The sequence below is a fragment of the Eulemur rufifrons genome, chromosome 28, assembly GCF_041146395.1.
Source record: "Eulemur rufifrons isolate Redbay chromosome 28, OSU_ERuf_1, whole genome shotgun sequence".
Classification (NCBI taxonomy): Eukaryota; Metazoa; Chordata; class Mammalia; order Primates; family Lemuridae; genus Eulemur; species Eulemur rufifrons.
This window is the reverse complement of record NC_091010.1, coordinates 69,640,953-69,661,023: the sequence shown is the minus strand read 5'-3', so window position 1 is coordinate 69,661,023 and position 20,071 is coordinate 69,640,953.

The window sequence follows — 20,071 nt, the reverse complement described above, 5'->3', positions numbered from 1 at the left end:
CCGAGCTCCAGCTGCCCAGGGGTGGCAGGAAAGCCGCCAGAGCCCCTGGGGCCTCGCGGGACACGAGGTCCACGCCCGCCAGGCAGCTGCCGCCTTCCAGACGCCCACGTCAGTCCCCCAGGGCCTCTGTGGACAATCTGTTTTGCCACTAGGGCAGGACCGAAAGCATGGAAACAGGCCATGATGTCATCCCCCCAAAGGCAGAAAGAATCAGATGGAACTTCTAGAAGTAAGACTGCAATTACCAGAATGAGAGCCCCGACGGTGGGCCGAGTGGGGACAGCCAGAGCATCGGGGGCTGACGGAGCGAGCAGCCGGCTCGGGGGGCCTTCCCGGGGGGGCCGAGAGACGGACAACACGGAAGACAGGGTAAAAAGCAAGGAGAATGGAAGGAGGAGATCTGAAATAAACCCAGTAGCCGTTCCGGGAGGAGAGAACCAGGGAAGGAAGATAGCTACAATTTTCCAGAACTGATGAGACACGTGAATTCTCAGGTTTAAGAATTACATCACATCCAGACAGACTAAGTGAAAACGAAAGCACTGCTAGGCTCGCACTGACATTGTTGAACACCGAAGACGACAAAACGACCTCACGAACAGCTGGAGAAGAAAGAAAAGATTATCTGCAAAGGACAGCCGCCATGAGGACAGCCACAGTGGAAGGTATGGAAGGACAGGTAACGTTTTCAGGCAGCCAAAGAAAAGAACTGGCCGCCTAGGTTTTTATCTCCAGCAAATCACATTTCCAGAACAATAAGGGAGAACTAAAAATACATTGAGGCAAACAAAACAGGGAGAAACTGGTCCCAGCAGACTCTCACTGACCGGAGCCCTGAAGGATTGGCCTCCGAGAAAGGAACAGGGCCCCGGAGGAAGGCACAAGACATAGGAACGGGAAACTCACACCCAAAACAGACAAACACGTGAATACCGGGAAACAGGCGCCGCTGTGTACACTGCACAGGTGGCTCACGGCAGGTGTCTACGGGAAAAGGAAACTGGGCTCAGAGGGGCCGGAAGAGCCAGGGGCCGGGCAAGACCCTCCCAGTGCACAGAGGGCAGTGGGACCCCGCGTGGGGGCGTGGTGCTCGGGGACTAGCTCAGTGTACAGGTGATATTTCCTTCACTACTTCAGATCTCGTTTTTTTGTTTGTTTGGCTTTGTTTTTTGTTTTTTGTTTTTTTGAGACAGGGTCTTGCTCTGTTGCCCAGGCTAGAGTGCCATGGCGTCAGCCTAGCTCACTGCAACCTCAAACTCCTGGGCTCAAGCGATCCTCCTGCCTCAGCCTCCCGAGTAGCTGAGACTAGAGGTGTGTGCCACAATGCCTGGCTAATTATTTCTGTTTTTCATAAAAATGAGGTCTCTACTGCTCAGGCTGATCTCGAACTCCTGGCCTCAAGCAACTGGCCTCAAGCAATCCTCCCGCCTCAGCCTCCTAGAGTGCTAGGATCACAGGTGTGAGCCACTGTGCCTGGCAGATCCCATTTTTTAAAAGAAATCAAGATGACATAAAGGGAAGAATAAAAAGAAAGGAAAAAGCAGCAGTGGACAGGAAAGGGGCAGATCTCGGCAGCAACAGAGACCAGGACAGCCGATGGCCTGGTCATTCTCACACTGCCCTCCCCGGGGAAGAGACGTGGCCGAGATCCCGGCACCATCTCACCTCCACCCTCAGGCCAGCCACGGGGCGTCCGCGGCCACGGAGCGGGCAGCCAGCCGAGGTGTGTCCGTGCAACGCGAGAGCATTCCGCTGTACGAAGGAGCGAAGCGCCGACCACGCTGCCGTGTGGAGACACCTCGACCGCCAGCCGGCCAGGAGAGAGGCCAGACACAAACGCCACGCGGTGTACCTGCAGGCGCAGGAACCTTCCAGAACAAGCAACCGACATAGACACAAAGTGGATGCGCGGCTGCCAGGAGCTGCCCGGGGATAAGCGGTGACTGCTTAACGGGCGTGGGGTTTCCTGTGGGCCTGGGGGAGCGTGGTGGCACTAGTTGGAGGTGGCAGTTGTACAACACTGTAAATGTACAGAAAACCATGGAATTGTTCACCCTAAAATGGTGCATTTGATGTTACATGATTTTACTTCCATTGAAAAAAAATAGAAGACCCTGCTGGAGTCTGACTGGGGAGGTTGAGAGTGGGGGGTGTGCCGGGTCCTTACTCCTGGGCTTCGGGGAGCACCGCGTGTCAACAAAACTGGCATCAGATCCTCAGGGGGGCCCTGGGAGACCCTCACATCCAGGACAGCGCCCTGCACCCTTCAGGCAGTTGTCCCACCGGAGCCTGGATGACGGAGACAGCTCCGGTGGAAAAGGCTTCGGGATAAAACGGCAGAGAGGAGGTGGGAGGACGAACAGGGAACAAACGCTGCCCCTGCCCAGGGTCATTGGCCTCCAGAGCCCCCAGTGACAGGTAAAGAGGCCTCTTTCTGGGGTTCTTAGGACAACGACTTTCCTGTCATTTGCCGTGTTCAAACGTTTCCCTACCAACAAAGACGGCGTCAGGATGCCCGGCAGCAGCAGGGCAGAGCCCAGGCCCAGGGAAAGGCCCCTGGGGAAACTGAGGCAGAGGAGTGGCCAGGAAGCCAGGGCCAGAGCCGGCAGCTGGTGGGTGTGGAGATGCCTCAAGCTCGCCTGCTGGTGCCTGCACCCCCCGGGCACTGGGAGGGCCTGGCAAGGTCTCAGTCCTGGTGAGTGGGGAGGGCTGGGCAGGGAGAGTGGGGTGGGCGGAGGGGTAGGGCAGCCGGGGCTGCTGGGAATAGTCAGGGCGGGTGGGAACAGACGGGGCTGGTGGGAATGGTCGGGGCGGGTGGGAACAGACGGGGCTGGTGGGAATGGTCAGGGAAGGTGGGGACAGCCGGGGCGGGTGGGAACAGTCGGGGCGGGTGCGCGGGAGGGTCGGGCAGGCCTTTCACAGGTTGATAACTGCGCAGCTTAAAGGAAAAAAGCTACATCCTTCTGCTGCATATTCTTGTGCGGCTCATACAATAAGAGCATTAAAAATCACCGGTGGGAATTATTTTGACTTTCAAGCAGCCCTCTTAAAAGGCTGCTGAGAGGAGCACGTCCTCGCGGGAGGCCGCGGTGGATCTGCTCACGCGTTAGGCACTGATCGCGCGGCTCGAGCTGCAGCCTCAGCCTCCGCGGGACGGGCCAAGGGAGTGTGGGAAGCCGGGGGGGTCGGGCGTTTCTTCTCCGCCATCCTCAGTGGCTGCCGCAGCCCCCAGCAACGTGCCCGGCCTGTCAGCTACGACAGGCGCCTGGCAGAGGCCCCGGGGGACCGCAGGACGCTGCACGACCAGTGCGTGAACCCCCACGGAACTGCACGTGAAATCGGGGTAACGGGGAATTTTATGTCAGGTGTGTTTGACCGCAGTTTTAATGAATTAATTTAAAAAAATAGATTTGGAAGCAAAACAAGGTCAAGCAGAACCTCCTCACTGCCTCACCGTCCCCCCTCAGAACTGGCGACATTAGCCCCACGGAACCCCCACGTGTCCACACAGCCCGAGGCGCGAGCCTCCCCCCGCAGCCAGCGTGGCACCTGCCGCCCTGGGCCCGACCGCTGCCTTTTTCTCCCCGGTATCGGTGCTCCGGGCTAAGGAAAGACAAGCCTGGTCTCCCCCTCACAGGGCCCTGGCTCCCTCTGCAGGGACCCAGCGTGTGCCAGCGTGTGCCACAGAGCCAGCTCACTCGAGGACTTTGCAAACGCCCCAGCTGAGCTCAGGAGGTCCCCAAGGTCACACCTGGGCCAGCCCCTTCTCCCTGCAGGGCCCGACAGAGCGTGCAGGCAGTGAGGACGGGTCCCCTCCCGAGACCAGACCTCCCCCAAACAGTGGGCTCCATTTGGAAAACGCCTCAGGCCCAGACACTTGTCAAGGACAGTGACCCTCAGCCTCCTGTCTCTCGTGGCCGTGGGCAGCCCCCTCTCTCTCCTGGAGCCACGTGTCTTCCCTTCAACCACGTCCACAGCACCCCACGGGTCAGGGCCCCGGCTGCCACCCTCGCTGCTCGCTGCAAAAACCTGCCGTCCCTCTGTGGGTCCATCACGGTGGGGCCCTTCCCTGTCCACCCCAAACAGGGACCCCCCCCGCCCCCCACTGCAGCACAGCCTTGGCCTGCAGAGGAGGCCAGCCCGGGGCTCCCCGGGGAGCATGCCACCAGGCTCCTCTGGCCTCGCGTGGATGCCCACCGCCCCCTGCCTTCACTGTCCTCCGGAGTGTCACCCGTCTCCAGGAGCTGCCATTCCACTCTCCTGTCATTGCCATGTCCCCGAATTCCCCCAGCACCAGCGAGGGCCTTCCCTTCCCCATTACACCACCCAGGCTCACCGCAGGCAGAAGTTTCCACGGTGAGGCTGGGCCGCCTGGCTGTCCATGCGCCCCCAGAGCTGGTGCCAGCTCCGCGTGCGATCCAGCCCCCACATCCCATCTGGGCATCCACCTCTGGAGGCCGCTCCCAGGGACGCCAACTCCGGCAGGAGATGAGTCTCTGGGGCTTCACTGAGGACACGCTGGGGACCAACACGGGGGGCTGGCGGGGAGAAGGGGGCCCCACCCACCACTCGGCACGCTCGGGTGCTAAGACGGCCTTCAGAGCACGGCGGGGCCTTATCACCCCGCTGACCGGCCTCTGGGTGCAGACAGCGCGGCAGGACACAGCAGCCCCCCAGCAGCTGCGGACAGAAACCCTTCCGGCCGCAGAGGGGCCGGGGCACATCACAGCGCCTTCTGCATAGATGTCCCCGTGATGTGTCATCCACACTAACAGACACCTTGGAGAACGGGGGACGCCCCGTTAATAATCGTGCCCAGCATGAACCAGGGAGCGGCAGCCAGGCTGGCACAGGCGGTCACCGCGCCCAGGAGTTTTGAGACCCAGAATGAAGCCCTCATGCCAGGGGCCTCACTGCCCAGAGCCCGTCCTCAGCGTCTGTGCCCGTCGTCCACCCAGCGGTGCAGTCCCTGCTCAGAGGAGGAAATACAAGGGGGCAAAGGTCAAGGGACAGGCCCAGAGTCCTGTGACCGCTGCCCTGCCCCGTCCCGAGGCGAGCTCTCCACGACCCGGTTTCCCAGCCGGGCTCCAGGTCTCCAGGCTCAGGCGGGCGCAGGGACCAAGGCGAGGGCAACGCGGACCAAGGCGGTGGCTTGGAAGGTGTCTTTTCGTGGTGGTGAAATGCACAGCACATGACGTTTATCACCGTAACCGTGTTTAAGTGTCCAGGGCAGCACACTGAGCACGTTCACACAGCTGGGCAGCCACCGCCCTCCTCCAGGGCTCGCCCCCGCCCAAACTGAAACTCGTCCCCATCAAACACCTGCGCGCCTTCCTCCCCTCCCCCCCGCCCACAGCCCCATCCCACCTGCTGTGAGTCCGCCTGGGAGTGGAGTCCTGCGTTGCGTGTCTGTCCTCTCGTAACGCTTGTGCCACTGAGCATCCTGTCCTCGGGGTCCACCCACACTGCCGCTTGTGCCAGAATTTCAGTCCTCTCAAGACTGAGTAACATTGCGTGCATTCAGGCATACGGAGCTTTAAAAACACAAAGCCGTCCTCGCCTGGCCTTCAAGGTCGCCACAAGGCCAGAGCGCGCCAGCACCCGGCAGGCCAGGCTGGGCTGGGGCCGCAGGCCAGAGCTGCTGTGACCGCCCAGGGTGGGGTCTCCTCCTCCTCTCTCCAGAGCCACCGTGTCCTCTGGGGCCACTGCGCACATGGCCCTGCAAGCAGCTTGCACACTAACAAGAGCAAAGGAAGTCTCAGGCGGCCTCTAATGAAGTTACGGGACCTCTGACGTCCGCAGGAAGAAGTTAATTCTAAAGGATGGTGCTCATCTCCGGTTACGCTTTCAAGGGGAGCGACACCACTCTCGGGGGGCTGGCCGTGGCACTGCCCACGCCGTGTGCCACTGACGGGCGAGGACAGTGGGGCTGACAGCTGGGCCCCATGGACCGGCCCTCTGCACTGCCAGGCCCAGGCCCTCCGCAGGGGACGCGCTGCCCAGCTGCACAGGCTGGGAGACGCCCGGGACAGGCAGGGGTGTGCTGGGCGTGGGGGCGCAGCCAGGAGACAGCGTGGGGCTGGGGCAACTGTCTTCCTGGAGCTTTTCGTATCCAAAAAGCCCCAAAATCATCTCCCCGCAGCCCCCTGTAGAGCACCATCTGTGAGAACCCGGGAGTGAGACCCCAACTTGGAGGGACAATGCAGAGCCCTCCCCACCCAGCAGGCTGCCGGCCGCGCCCCACGGTGCGGGGCTGAGGGGGGGCTGCCTGGCTCACGCACTGTTTGGGGCAGTGACACGGGCGCTTTCTGAGGGCAGGGGACACCTCGTCTTTGTTTTCATTCTACTCAGTCTATGTGGAATCTCAGCCCATCCTCCCCGACACCCCCGGGACGGGCCCACGAGAGGCAAGCTCAGCACCCCCGCCCGCACTGGGGGACGCCACCCCACTGTCCAGTCCGCAAACCCAGGGGGCCGGCCGGGACCGCCAGGGCTGCACAGGTGAGGCCAGCGCGTACCTGTGCAGAGGGCTCCCTGCGCTCCCACACTCATAGACGAGGGGGACTGAGGGGCAGATCGCAGGGGCCACAAGCACCATCGCTGGTCTCGTCTTCACTCACAGGAGCACTGACCGGGAGACCGGGTGGCTCCTTCACTCCCCGAGATCCCCTGCGACATGACAGCCAAGTGTGGGGAGGAAGGAGCCCCTCAGAGTCACAGTCCCCCGGCATCCGTGCCCGGCATCCAGCCTCTCCCACCTCCCTCCCTGCCCCAGTGCTGGCCCCTCCTTGGGGTCCTGCCACCATCTGGGGAGACCCTTGGCTTCTCCCTCTTCACCCAGCCGGGAAGGGTCCTATTTGGGGGGGAAGTTCTCCCCTCCCCCCCTTCTTTCTCCCCTAACCCCGTCCACCCCCCTGAGGGCAGCGACCCCAGGAAGCCAGACTGGGCACCCTTTCCACATCCCCAGGAGGCGAAAAAGCAGTAGCCGCTGGCACGTGGGTGCCAGGAAACACAGAGAGTGTAAAAACAGGAATCAACATCTCAGACCAGCCACACTGATGCACAAACATCTTGAAATCTGACACCTCTGGGTACAAAGCATGTAACACGTGACTGGAGCAAAGCGTTCCTGGTTTCTACCTTCAGTGACGCGTCCCTCGGAGGCCTGGGCGTGGCTTCCACAAAGCTCTGAAGTCTCACTTCTAAGTGGAGTCCAGTGAAACCGGTGCCTTCTACAGAGCTTCACACGTCTGCTGCAGGCTTTGAGGAGGAGGAGGGCGGCCTTCAGTGGCTGCCTGGCCACAGCCCAGTGGTCAGATGCGGAAGGGGCCGGCCGGGGTCGCCCAGACCACACGGGGCCAGCACCCAACCTGGAAACCAGTCCCAGCGGAGTAACGCGTCATTGTAACCTGGGCTTCTAAGATTCACAATTAAAAGCCAGACAGTGTTTTTTTGAGTAACAAGATTTTTAAATTAATGTTTATGGAAAGAGCACGGTGGAATGTGTCCCTAGCGAAAGGGCATTTCCATTAACTCACCCGACGCCTCTCACCCCGCCTAACTCCGTGATGCTCCGCGCACTTAGAAGTAATGAAGCCAAATGACTTTCTCAATGTTCTGAAACTCAGACTTTTCGCTGAGAACCAGTGAGCTTTTTATTGGAATATCCTCGTACTGAGCACCTCTCTAAGAGCGATGTGATTAACAGTAAATCCAGGTGTGCCTCGAATCCTCCAGCCGGAGCTTCCTTCTCCCGTCTCCAGCGTGAGGCTAAGACAGGACACGTTTCTCAGAGAGACCCAAGAGCTGCCGGAAAAGCACACGCAGATTTCTACTGGCCAAAAACTTGGTGTCTGTTTTACAATTCCTATTTTGAGTCATATATGAAATCAATGATTCACATTTTTGCACAGGTAACCAAACTTGTTTCCAGCAATGTTTTTCATGAGCAGCTTGCCCTGCTCACTATGTTGTTGACGTCTGTGCTTAGGGGAAGGACACCCCACCACGCCTGCATTCAAAGGACAGAAGCATCTGGCACCTGCATTCCGAGCAGGGGCCGCCCAAACATGTGCTCCCTGCAACGCTCTGCCCCTGAGAGTGGCATGTGAGCACCCCAGGGGCTCTCCTGGGCGGCAGGGCTGGTCCACGGCTCCACTAGGGGCTGGGACTCCAGGCCCGGAGCTCCTGCCCTGGCCCCATGGAGGCTCAAATCCCAGCTCTCCACAGGATGTCCCAGGAGTTGGCAGCAGGAACACCAAGAAACATGTTGGAAACGGGCTTGTATCTTCTCATATACATGCGTGCACACGTGCATACACAAATACATGCACAAACACACGCATGCATGCACATGCACAGATACATGCTCATGCACATATATCCATGCATGCACAGCACGCATATGCATACACTCATGCACATGCGCGCACTACACATACACAAGCATTCGTGTGCATGCATATACACACATATACACATGGACAGGAACACACACACACGCACGCACACCAGTGCTGGTCATCACCGCAGGACAGTGGACGGACACCAGTTCTCCTCCCGCCCTGCAGCCTTTGAAATGCACCTTTGCAGTCCCCAGTAAGAGGCGGGGCCTCTCCCCACTGCTGGAAGCTGGGCTGGCCTCGAAGCTGCAGAGGAAAGGACAGGGCACCAGCTCCAGCCTGAGGACCCACACGCATCCACGCACTGTCTGGGACCCTGCGAGCACCCCGAGGACAAGCCCAGGCTGGCTGTGGGGCGGATGAGAGGCTCACTGGAGCCCGGGTAAGCAGTCCAGCCAGAGCAGCCACCCCCAGCCACCCCCAGGCACGTGAGAGCCCTGCCAAGCAGACCCCAGCTGGCAGCGGACAGGACGGGGTGGGGGGTGGCGGGAGGTGTTGGGAGTAGGGGGTTGGAGAGGTGGGGAGTGTAGACTGCTGTTGCCATGGCAGTGGGTACCTCATACAGGCAGTGACAGTAGCAACTGTCCTCTGTACATGAAAGCATGATGAAGAGCAAGCACACCCAGAAAGAAGCCAGTCTTACTAAATTGCCAGGCTATCCCGGGTGGTGCAGGCCCGGCATCCCTCTCTGGAACCCAGGGTCCTCGGTGTGAGAAGCAGGTGGGCGCCTCCCCTCCCCAGGCCAGGGGCAGGGGCCTAGTGAAGACAGCAGGGGCCTCCTGAGAAGGCCGGGCCCACACCAGGCACAAGAACCCAGGTCCAGCCCCTCCGGATGCGCCAGGCCGGACACAGGCAGGACGGAGGCGGCCTATGGAGCTCCTGGCCCTGACCCAGCGTGTCCTTGGCTGGGAATAGCTTCGGGAACTGTCCCTCGGATCCAGCCTGCCACCAGGCTCATCCCCGAGCGCGGCCCTGGCCCCTTCTGCCAGTCCAGCCCGCACCATGTCCAGCAGGCCACCAGGGCTAAAGTCCTGCAGCCTCTCTCTCCACGCCGGCGGCCACCACCCACCAAGCCTGGCGCACGGCCGCCGCCACAGCCTCCCCTCAAGGTCCCTCTTGCTGTGGTGACCCAGATCAATCTACATCCACAGCGTTCTCTTTCCCACCACCCTCCCGGGCTCAGGGGCCCGGGGCCTCCCGCCACGCTAGGCATCGAGGTCCAGCCCCACACTCGCTAGGGACGGACTTTCAACCACTGCAGGCCCCAGGCCCCAGCCACCGCGTGGGTCCCCGAGTGACCCAGCACGGACCATGCCTGCACACAGCAGGACGGCGTCTCGTGCCTCAGTGGAGCCAGCACTAGCGAACAAGGGGGAAGCGGTGGGAGGCGGCCCTGTGCACGGGGGCCAGGGGGACACTCTGAAACAAAGGGGAGTCAGAGACAGAGAGAGACAGAGACAGAGAGAGAGACAGAGACCAAAACACAGAGAGAGACATGGGGGGCAGCGAGGCTCCCAGAACCCCTCCCCCGGAGCAGCCCACGTGCAAGGGAGGAGTGAGGGTGCGCCGGTGGGTGGTGGGCCGAGTAGCTCCCAGGGAAGGGGCGTGGGCAGGAGGGTCCAGGAGGGCCAGAGAGAGCCTGGCAGAGTGAATGGGCCTGGTGACTAGGGAGCCACACCGGCCCCAGCACCCAGCACCCTGTGGACCCGCCAGGGAGACGCCCCTGCAGGATGGGGGAGCTGTGATCTGACCACTGGCGAGGCGAGTGGAAGGGCAGGCGGGGGGAGCCTGGTGGCCACAGCTGCTCCACATCTGGCCTGTGGAGCTGGGTATATGAACCCGCACACGGCAGTCGTGCAGAACTCGGCGCCCACACAGCCGGAGAGGTCTGAACAAGGTCAGCGGGCGTACTGGCGTTGCCATCCCAGCTGTGCGTGCACTGGTTGGCAAGGTTCTCCTCGTGGGAGGGACCAGGGTCTGTGTCATTTCTCCCATTGGCACGTGGCACATGCAGAACAGGACGTGACAGCCCCCAGGGTACCCGGAGGGCAGCTTTGCAGGGGCGAGGCCCGGGCGGGGAGGATGCCTAGAGAAGGGGTCAGGCAGCACGGGACCCGCGGGTGCTCGGGGGTGGTGGGGCAGGGCGGCCACAGGGGACTCTCACAGGCAGGGTGCCCAGCGGAGGGGCTGCAACTCCCCCAGACTCAGGGCTCAATTTCCCCCAAAACAGCAAGGCTCCCGTGGAAATTAACCAAACTTGTAACTCTGACAGGTCATTCAAGTTTGGGAACAAGGCTAGTTTGCCAAATGATTCTTCCCTCTTTAATTAAAATCCTTTATTAACTGCCAAGCTAATACCTTCCCCCAAGACAGGCGAGATAATGAGTCCACATCCATCAACGCAGGCGCCGCCATCCAAGGAGGCTGGGGTGGGCTCAGGAGGGGGGCTGGGCCCCCCCAGACACCCCTCGCTCTGGCTGTGGGCAGGAGTCCATTCAGGATGCAAATCAGACCCGCCACAAGGTCCCTGAGCGCACAGGGTGGCCCAGCCCGTGCCCCCCAGCCCAGCGCCCTGCTCTCACCGCGGCCAGTGCTCTCACTGGGCCCAGGGCACTGAGCAGGGCGGGGCAACGGGAGCCCCTGCACCCCAGGAGTCCTGAGTGAGCCTTCCTGTAACTCCTCGCCTCCTACCCCTGCTGTACAATAAACACCCAGGAGTCCAAGCCCACATAAGCGTATAAATGGAGGGAAGAGATGAAAATGCAAAAATCTCCACGTAGAAGAACCCCAGGGAATTTATGTAACTGCTCCCTCTGGGAGACCCTCCTCGAGTGCTGGCTGCAGGTAGTGACGTCCAAAGGCAGTGTGGGAAGGGGGAGGGTCACTGACAGTGGAGACACCCACCACACCACAGCTGGGGACCGAGGCCACGTCGTGTGGACGGTGCGTGGCCTTGATGTGGTGTGATGAGAACAGCACTTTACCCCTGGGGTCCCCTCCCCAAAGTGAGAAAAACACCAGAAAAATCCCAACAGAGAAACACCCTGTAAAACACTGGTCATTCAGTGTGAAGGGTCCGATGTCCTTAAGCACTGACTTTGACAGTTGATACCTCTGATTCCACTGTGACGCTGCCTGTCTTATGTTTATTGTGAAGGTGCATCCGCAGTCTTTCAAACGCACGCTTTGGCTTGTGATTATCTTTCAAATTTTTTTTTAGAGCAGTTTTTGTGAAACCATGGCTAAATCAAAAATTCAGGTTATTTTCTAGTATGAGTTCCAGCGTGGAACCAATGCAGTGCAGACAGCTCAAAATATCAGTGAAGCGTCTGGGAAGGACGTGGCTAATGAATGGACAGTAAGTTTGAGAAGCTCTATTCTGAGGATTTTAATCTTGAAAAGGAGCCACATGGGCGACCTGAGACCAAGGTGGATAATGATGAGCTGAAAGCTGTAGTGGAAGCAAATCCATCTCTACCTATACGTGAATTGGCAGCAAAGTTTGACGTTACTATTCCAACAATATTGGACCGTTTGAAACAAATCAGGAAAGTAAAGAGGCTGGATAGATGGCTTCCCCGTGAATTAAACGAGCGTCAGAAGACAAATCATCACTAAGCTTGCCTTTCTTTGCTGTCACAACACAAAGACGAACCATTTCTACACTGTAGTGTTATGTGTGAGGATAATGGATTCTTTTTGACAATCATAAGCATCTGGCACAATGGTTAGATAAAGATGAAGTGCCAAAACACAGTCCAAAACTGAATATTCATCCAAAAAACTACTGGCGTCTGTCTGGTGGGCCAGCACTATCCACTACACCATTATCCACTACAGCTTCATGAAACCTGGTCAGTCGGTTACAGCGATGTCTGCTGCATCCAACTGGATGAAACGATTAGGATGCTGGCGATGAAGCAGCCAAGATGGGTCAACAGAGACAGGCCAATCCTCCTGCAAGACAACACTCAACCCCATGTCGCCCAAACAACGCTGCGCAAACGACAGAGGCTGGACTTGGAAACGCTCTGTCACCCACCGTGTTCCCCAGACCTTGCACCAACTGACTCCCGCTTCTTCCAGGCTTTGGACCACTTCTTACAAGGAAAAATATTCTATTTCCAACAAGCCGTGGAAAACGCCTTTCGCGATTTCATTGCCACTGGCTCTCCAGGCTTCCTGGCTGCCGGCGTAAAGAAGCTACGGTTAGGATGGCAACACTGTCGACAGTCCAGGTGCGCACTTTGGTTCATCGTCCTGCTTCTTGTTTGAGATGTAATAAACTTTTGATTCAAAATCGGACATTTCATATTTAATGACCCCAGCTCCTCAAACTCTCAAGGTCACGAGAAACAAGGAGTCTGAGAAAAACTGTCACCGCCGAGAGGAGCCGGAGTACACAGGAAGACAGTCCGTGTGGGGACACAAAAGGGACACTGGATAAAAGCAAAGGAAATCTGGATGAAGTGAGGACTCTCGCTGATAATGACGTGTCACCACCGGCTCGTGAACGTAGCAAACGCGCACGCTCAGGTGAGAGGTCGGTAACGGGAAACCGGCGCAGGTGCGTGAGAACTCTCTGGAACACCTACTCAGGTTTTCTGTAGAACTAAACTGTTCTAAAAAATAAGGCTCATTAATGAGCGGAGGGGCCAGGCAGCCGCCCCACCCCGCCCATCCCCCACCCCGCGGTCCCCACCCCGCCCATCCCCCACCCCGCGGTCCCCACCCCGCCCATCCCCCCACCCCCGCGGTCCCCACCCCGCCCATCCCCCACCCCCGCGGTCCCCACCCCCACCCCCAACCCCCACGCCCACCGCCCTCCGACCCGGTGGCCCTCGGGGGGGTCCCGGGCGGCCCTCGGCGCCCGCAGCGGGGCTGGGCTTCCGAGCCGACGCAGGAAGCGCCGCGAACCCCAACCCCAGCCGGCCGCAGGGCGCGCCGGGAGGCCGCGCGCACGGCGTGGGGCGCGCACACGGCGGGGCGCGCGCTCCCTGCTCCGCGGCCGGCTCCCGTGCGCTCCCTGGTCCGCGCGCGCCCCCTGGCGTCCAGAGGCCGCCCCTGCAGGCGTCTCGGCCGGGTCAGCGCGCGGTGCGCAGCGCCCTCGCGTGGACATTCGCCGCCACTGCCCTCGCGTGGACACGCGCCGGCCCGGCCCGCCCGGCAGCGACGGGGAACCAGGCCACCGGCCGGGGCCGCTCTGCTTTCGTGGCGCTGCGGTTTTCGCGGTTCTGGGCCAGCGCACGGGATCCCTCCGTGCATGGCAGAGAGGGAAGAGGCACGCGGGCCTCAGCCGGGCCCAGCGGCGGGAAGGCCGAGTGGGCGCGGCCCTCTCACGGCGCTGCAGACCCCACGGCCCGGGCGCCCAGCACGGCGGGGCTCGCGGCCGCCCTGACCCGGCACCCGTGCGGGGACACGCTTCGGGAAGGACGAGTCTGGGCCGGACGCAGGGACGCGCGCACACCCCGCGGAGGCGGAGCCGGCGGGGAGAGGGCGGCAGCGGCAGCGGGCGCCGGCCCAGACCTGCCCAGACCTAGACGCTGTAAGTCCACCGGGCGTCCCCGGGTGACTGGCAGGTGTTTGCGACACGAGCGTCGGTTCGCCTGGATTTGGGACTCCCGGCGTCTGCAAGCGGGACCGGAGCTCCGTCAAGTCCCGCTCCCGGGCTGCCCTGGACACGAGGAGAGGACCCGCCCTGGACCCCAGCCCCACGCCCCAGGGGTCGTGGCCCCAGGGGTCGTGGCCCCAGGGGTCGTGGCCCCAGGGGTCGTGGCCCCAGGGGTCGTGGCCGGTGTGTGCCACTGGCCTCCCCCGCCCAGGACCCAGCGCAGCAACCGCGGAGGGTGACACGGCTGTGTCCAGGTGGGACGCGATCCCGAGCCCATTGTGGGAGCCACTTTGGTGGCATTGGCACATTTCTGAGCCTGCATTCCCATCGGCAAAACAGCACCTGTGACACCCCCTGGGCTGGGTCCTCAGCAGTTTCTAAAGGCTCAGCGGGCCTGGCACGGCCTTCACAGCGGGCAGCTTCTGTGACCGTCAGTTTCCTCTCCTCCCCTGGCCGGTCCAGCCCACGCCCACCGCTATGTCCAGCCCATGCCCACCTTGTCCTCAGAGCTGCCCCTGGACACCCAGAGGGGCTTGTCCCCCTCCCAACCACAGGAGCCAATTCAGTGACTCCTCATACCCTGTAGGGTTAAGAGGGCAAACTCTGGAGCCAGGGTCCTCTGTGACCTTGAGCGGTATGCTTAACTTCTCTGTGCCTGTTTCCCCATCTGTAAAATGGGGTGGTGGCGAGAATTAAATGACTGTGTCAAATATTCAGGACGGTACCTGACACACAGTGGGCACCAGGTATGTTAGCTGTCATGCTTTGGCATCAAGTGGAAAGTGGATCCTCCAATGCATACAGAAGTGACAGGTGACAAGTGTCAGGGTGCCATGTTGATGGCAGTGTGAGCTTCTTTAGCAAGTTCAAAGAGAAGATTCATCAGGACAACGGTTAAATTAAGTGGTCCTTTTACAGAATCTCCAGGAAGCAACACCCCCCCCAAAGTCAGGGCTCCAGCCACCTGGGCAGTCCTCAGGCCACCGGCTCTGAAACGGGGCCCTGCACTCGCAAGGGCCACACATGGTTTCATGTTCTGGGCCGTCATCTCTGAATTCTTAACGTCTTGAGCTCTTGCCTTGCAAATGCGGTCACAGGGTAACAGCGTGCAGGTGCAGGTGAGCAGAGATCTAGGCCCTTCCTTGCCACCTGGCTGGCACATGGTGTTCACAGTGCCCCCAGGAGCACAACATTCCAGTGGACCCCGATTTGTGGGAGCTTGGGGAGACTCAAGGCACCATCAAGGCCCACGTGTCACACCTATGACCAGGCGAGCAGGAGCTGACAGCCCCAATCAAGCCAGAACTTGCTGCAGCCCAGAGAGCAACAGCACTCTAAACACACAAACGACCGGTGAATGCACCAATTCCTAACTCGTCACTTGCCTGTACCAGCCAAGCACTCGCCCTGCAAGTGGCACAGAAGCCAAGGCAAAGAGGGCCCCCGAGCTCCTCCTCTCCCACGGCAGCCCTAGCCGAAGGCATTGTGGACAGAGTGCACAGATCAAGAAGTGAAATGGTTTCCTTCCGTGCAGCGTCTCCACCGTCCTGGCAGAAGCTATGAGACACAGATGTGCCATCTCAGTGTTCCACATACACGTTAAATGCTCTTATATTTACATTTTAAATGGTCAGTGCAATGTAAAGAAAAACAAACATGCTAGTGATTTGAATTTTTAATTTTTCTTTATTTAGAACAACATTAGGTAGCAAATCAAAAACACCCCTGTGAAAAAGCTTATTAAGGGCACTTTATTCCTGCTTTCTGAACAAAAGGCCCCACAACTCCCGGAGCGGGCCCTGCACACAGGCCCCCCCAGGCCATGCAGGATGCTCCTTCCCAGGCAGAGGACAGGGCCGCACGGCTCCTCAGCAGTGAGGCGGAGGCCAGGACTCCTGGGCACCCAGGTGCTAGCTGCCAGCAGGAAGGGTGGGACCTCATTTCTTCCGTTTAAGTCTGTGAAACCACAGATGCCCTCTGCCTCAGTCTGCGCAGTTAGGGACTGGAGGGACAGAATACTGGCGCCGAGGAGGACCTGGAAAACCAGAGAGGCAACCACCAGCCACCCCCTCCACACTTGGCCTTTCTGCTCAGGACCGTTCCGGGCCAGCCCCTCCTTGTTGCTACGGTCAGCAAGGGCTGGCAGCCAGGTGTGGTGCAGTGGGGGACGCACCCCTGCCCACCAGGAGCACAAGGCCCTCAGGACAGGAGAAGATCCCAGGCACAGGAAGGACACGTGCCCTGGATTACTCCAAAACCAGAGTCTCCACTGTTGGTCCACAAACAACCTGGGCTCCTCCCTGCCTGCATCTACCAAGGCCAGATGTCCTGGAACCTTCCTCCAGACTTGAAGAAAAAAGGAGGGAGGGAGGGAGGGCTCAGGCAATGACACCCCAAAGCATGGCACTTTGGCCTGCTGAGTTCTTTGAACTGCAGGACACGGGCAGGGCCTCAGCAGCACAGTCCCCTCCCTGCTCCCTTCCTCCCCAGGCAGCCACAGAAGCCAGCGTCCCTCTCCCCCAGCTCGGGTCACAGAAACCGGAAGCCTCTGCCCTAAAGCCCGCTGTAAAACCTAGAAATGTGACTCTAACCTTCCCCACCTTTCTGTGTAGAAGCCGCTGTAAAGGAACCCTCTGACCTGCCTCATCTGACAGTCGTGAGACTCCCATTCCAGGACTCCCGCCCCGCACCTGGGAGGAAGGAACCCGAGCAGAAGGCCTTGCTGGGTCTCCCCTCAGGCGGTGACTACTAGATCCTCCCCTTTTTGTCCAGTGACATTTCCACGTGGCTGTCCATTCTTCATCACGTCTGAGCATGAACATATAGTTTTCCCTGGGTCTTTGGGTCTTCATTTCTGAAGGGTCACGTAAAACCTTAATCAAGGAAGTGTGTTACGCTTTCCCCTTGTTAACCTGTCTTGTTCTGGGACTGATGTTGTCACCCGTATGATGGGTGAGGGAAGGGACCCCTCTCTGCTCCTGCAGATAAATGCCGGGGCTCTCTGAGGGCACCGAGCTCCTTCTGGCTTCGTTCGTTGTTCACTGTGTCATGGTTCCTCCTTTCAGACACAAAGCACAGGCCAATCACATAAAACCGCTATTGTAATTCCTATAAAAGTTACCAACATCCCTTCTTCCCCTCTCCAGGTTTCCAGCCTTGGCTGGATGGGCGGCTGTGCGTCTCGGGGGAGAGCAGAAACCCCCAGCACACCTCCGGCCCTGCGACAGGCACCCCCCGGCGGCCCGGAAGGAGGACAGGCTCTTCCTCTAGGGGCTCTTGTGGGAAATCTGTAACGTCCTCAAATAAAACTTGGTATTGTAAGAAAAGATTTAATACAAATTGACACCGTACCTACCACTGATAACCGTGGGGATGGAGGTGGGCGAGAACAGGAGGGCCTTTTTACAGTCAGAATCTGCAGCGTCCTGGCACTTAACTTTAAAAAGCCACACCTCGCCTGACACACAGGTAAAAATGCCAAGTCCTAGCAACAGCCCCCGACTTTGCAACCCTGCAGCTCTGCTTGCTGAGCCCCTGCACGATGCTACAGCGCAACACGGAGGGGGAACCCAGCCAGGCATTCCTGACTCCCAGGTGCAGGGCAAGAGTCCTTCTGGAATCTGCTATCAGATCAGGCAGGTCAGAGAATTTCTCTACAGCCTGTGCGGGGGCCTGAACTCAAGGGTCCTGTTTCAAATCCCAGTTCCTGGCCCTGGAACCTTGCAAAGTGACCCGAGTGCACCAAGACCCCTTCCTCGAGGGACGCTGTCGCCTCAGGTGGGTCGGCGCACAGCCCTCGACCGCCATTCCTAAAGCTGACTGAGCCCATGTCTTCCGAATCTGAACATCTGCAGGTGTCAGCTGTATGAAAAAGACCTCACGATTTTGAAACCAGAATGGGGATACCAATTATAAAAAGCTGCCTTGAAAAGTCCCCATTCGGGCAAACGAGGCATCAGAGTTACTTCTGCTTGTGTGTGACACAGAAAGGGGATCCCTTTCCTGACCCACCGTAAGGGTCACGGCCACACTCCTAGAACGAGGCAGATTAACGAGAGGAAAGTGTAACAGGCCTAATTACAGTTTTATGTGACACGGGAGCCTCCAGAATGAAGACCCCAGAGAAAACTGCCCATTTTAATGCTCAGATTCAATGAAGAATGGAGACCGGGTAAAAACGTGATTGGACAAAAGGGAAGGATCTAATTCCCAGGACTCAGTATCTGAAATGTGTATAAAAAAATGAATTTAACTGCAAAGAACCAAATCACTTTTATATAAAAAGGTTTGAATTTTCCTAAGTATTGTCAAATTTAAGAAAATTGAATTTAAAAATTAAATCAGAAATCGTGTTTCATATTGTAATCTTTAGCTTTTAACTTCTAATTCAGCTTCTGAGATGGAAAATCCAACGAGGCAGGTCATGATTACCAGAACCAAGTTCTTAGAAGGTACTGCAGTCTGTTTCAGAGATTAAACTTATTTTCATGACTAGAATATAGTTTCTAAGTTATTACAGTGAGATTTTCCAATTATAAAAATATGCTTACTATTTTTACAAATTAGTCTAAATTTAAAACTCCTCAAGTAGATTTACATACGCATTTTCAAAAATATTAAAAATAGCAAATGATTTTTTTCCTTCCTTCTTGAGGAAGTTCACGATAGATAGTCCAGGTGGCCCACAGCCTGGAGTTTATGACGGGGCTGTGAACAGGGGCACAGGCTGCTACCTTGTTGCTCTAGGGCAGTTCTGCAAGGCTGAGCTGTTCAACAAAAGGATGCACAAACATCTACGTCAACGTGGGCAACACCAACTCACCAGATCCTGTTACTCTCACATAATAGCAAGTTTCAACACATTCCTCTACACAAGGCTGTCTGCAAATCAACCAATTAACCCTGGGACTTTAGAAAGTAAACAAGCCATGAGGAAGCTGCTCAACTGCAGCAAGTAAGATTAACCACCCTCCCAGGTGCCCATAAAAGAGACAAACTTTGGCCAGAGCAAGAGCAAAAATCTGGGCAATTCACCAGTTTCTCATCATGGGTAAAAAGGCAACTTCATCCCACACGCTTCCCAGGGAGAGGCCTCCCGGGAGGGACAGGTTCAGGTCTGGGAGTCACATTCCCTGGACGGAAATCCCAGCTCCCACCCCACTGCTAGGCCCTGGACCACGCTGCTTTAGCCTCTGGCTAAGAGGAATTTCACAAGCAACCTAGCCTCCTTCACGGAGGCAAGTAAGCAAGAACAGGCGGAGCTGCCTACAGGCAGGCAGCCAAGCTCCAGGGCCCCCGCTCCCAACAGCACAGCAGTGCTTCCCAGACAGAAGTGTGTCCAGACACGAAATCCCTCCACGCAACACCTGCTGGGAGGTCCCCTCCCACCACAAGCACCCAACAAAGCATCACACATGGGACAACATCCAAATGCCATGCTATCACTTTTCCTTATGAACTTAACAGATTTCTCAAATGCAAGGATTTAAGGATCAGAGAGAGGATTTCAATTTTGACAGAACATTTCTACAAGGGCAGGCTCAACTATAAATCCATGCATGAACTCTCTTTTTGTCAGAAAATTCAATAGGGGAAGTTCAGTTGGGCCCAAGAATCTTACTTTACTTCCCAAAATATACCTAATAAAATCAGTTTAGGAATGAGCATCAGTCAATTTTCAAGAACAAGATCTCTCAACCTTCCCAGTATTTAGCCAGAAACACCTGTAAAATAGAAATATGCTTCACTGTCAGTCTAACTTACCTGCAGTCATCAGAGTCAACAACTGTCAGAATTTAAGAGATAAAAAGGATAAACTCATGCAGGACACAGTGGCAACTCCCAGAAAACTGTCAACACTCACCCTGACTCAAACTGGGATGCTCAACAAAGGATGATGTCATGGATGTCTTGTGTCATGCAAGAATCAACCATAGGGAAGGAAGGTGTTCCTAAAATGCATGAGCCATATCACATTATCAGAGTAACAGCCTCTGTCCAGAACAGTGTGTCCCAAATTGGAGTTAGGCATTTATGTTAAAACTTACGCATTTTATTT